The 1,465-nt window shown below is 48.6% G+C and overlaps 1 long non-coding RNA gene across 1 annotated transcript in view; it reads left to right on the forward strand.

Moving 5' to 3' along the window:
* Positions 1-1,151, forward strand: part of LOC115287971 — a 127,111-nt gene extending 125,960 nt beyond the window's left edge. Inside the window, exon 3 of the long non-coding RNA XR_003906749.1 lies at positions 866-1,151. This is a non-coding gene — a long non-coding RNA (uncharacterized LOC115287971). The remainder of the gene's footprint in view (positions 1-865) is intronic.
* Positions 1,152-1,465: the final 314 nt, after the last annotated feature.

The following is a 1,465-nucleotide window of genomic DNA, read 5'->3' on the forward strand; positions in this document are numbered from 1 at the left end:
ATGTTTTATTTATTTTTGATACAGAGAGAGACAGAGTATGAGAAGGGGAGGGTTAGAGAGAGAGGGAGACACAGAACCGGAAGCAGGCTCCAGGCTCTGAGCTAGCGGTCAGCACAGAGCCTGACGCGGGGCTCGAACCCACGAACGTGAGATCTGACCTGAGCCGAAGCCGGAGGCTTAACCGACTGAGCCACCCAGGCGCCCCTGACCAGACCATTCTTGTGTGTTTTCATATAAACCTTTGCATTGCATGACCACAGATACTCACTGCATGGCTGTTGGGTAAACAGATCCAAGCTAGATCTGGTTCTAGTCACTGGTCTAAGCACAGTCTGAGAACCATTTCTTTCACTTTAAATACACACACACACACACACACACGCACGCACGCACGCACGCACGCACCTTGCTTGCATTTTTCCAGCACTGCAGCTCCCTTATCTCCCCCATATTGCCCCACGTCCCCGCTCTGACCTCACTCACTGCAGCACCACAGCACCTGGAGATTGTGAATCTGCACACTCAGGAGTGCCCTGCTCCCTTCCCTTGTGCCAACACATCACAGTCACCGAGCCACAAGGTAGATGACTTTATTCCTGTGGAGGGAGGACACACAGTATGCTCTTTGGGAGGAGAATCTAAACACTCAGGCAGAGGCATGCTGTTGAAATGGAGCTCTGGAAATTATAGCTCTCCCGATGCTACTCTCTGGAGGCTTTGCTGTGCATCCTCATTTACGATCAGTGGGGAAAAGAAGAAAACTATTGGGCTCTGGGACCTACGCTCGATGAAGGGTGCTGTGGAGAAGCCGACCCTGATACAGGGATCTGAACTGCCTGTGCCCCTTTCTTCCACCCCCATCCAGGCTAACGCGGATACAAAAGAAGATAAGTCACATGACATTATCTCTGAAAGACTTCGCTTATCCAGAATACTTGAAAAACAGAGTGAGCCTTGACGACGAAGAATTACAGTCTTAGCGTATTCCGGATGCCCTGGCTACCTCAGACCCCCGGGAGGACTGCTGCATAGGGCATCTGGTGAGAGGGGGCATCTGGGTGAATCCTTCAAGCAGCCACTGTTTATGGTGCTCCCACCACATGGAAGGCATTATAGTAGACATTTAAGCAAATAAAGAGGAAGATCAATATGAAAATCTCTGTCTGCAGTGAGTTTCTTTTCCATTTAGCAGAGAGCAATCTAAGGCAGTAAGTGTAAGAAAGAAAGATAAAAGTTATGCTATGATACAGGCAAAGCAACATGTAGTAGAAGATCAAGGAGGGAGGAGGTTAATTCTGAATAAGGGTAATGGTGGAAACTTCGGTGAGAACACGCCATCTGAGGGAGATCCTGCAAGGTGATGGGGAAGAAAAGAGGGCAAGGTAGAATAAGGGACAGCATGAACACAGGGTAAGTTATGAGTTTCCTTAATATTTAAGGAAAGTAAGTTCAGTACTCTCTTGTG

The sequence above is a fragment of the Suricata suricatta genome, chromosome 1 (genome assembly GCF_006229205.1).
Source record: "Suricata suricatta isolate VVHF042 chromosome 1, meerkat_22Aug2017_6uvM2_HiC, whole genome shotgun sequence".
Taxonomy (NCBI): Eukaryota; Metazoa; Chordata; class Mammalia; order Carnivora; family Herpestidae; genus Suricata; species Suricata suricatta.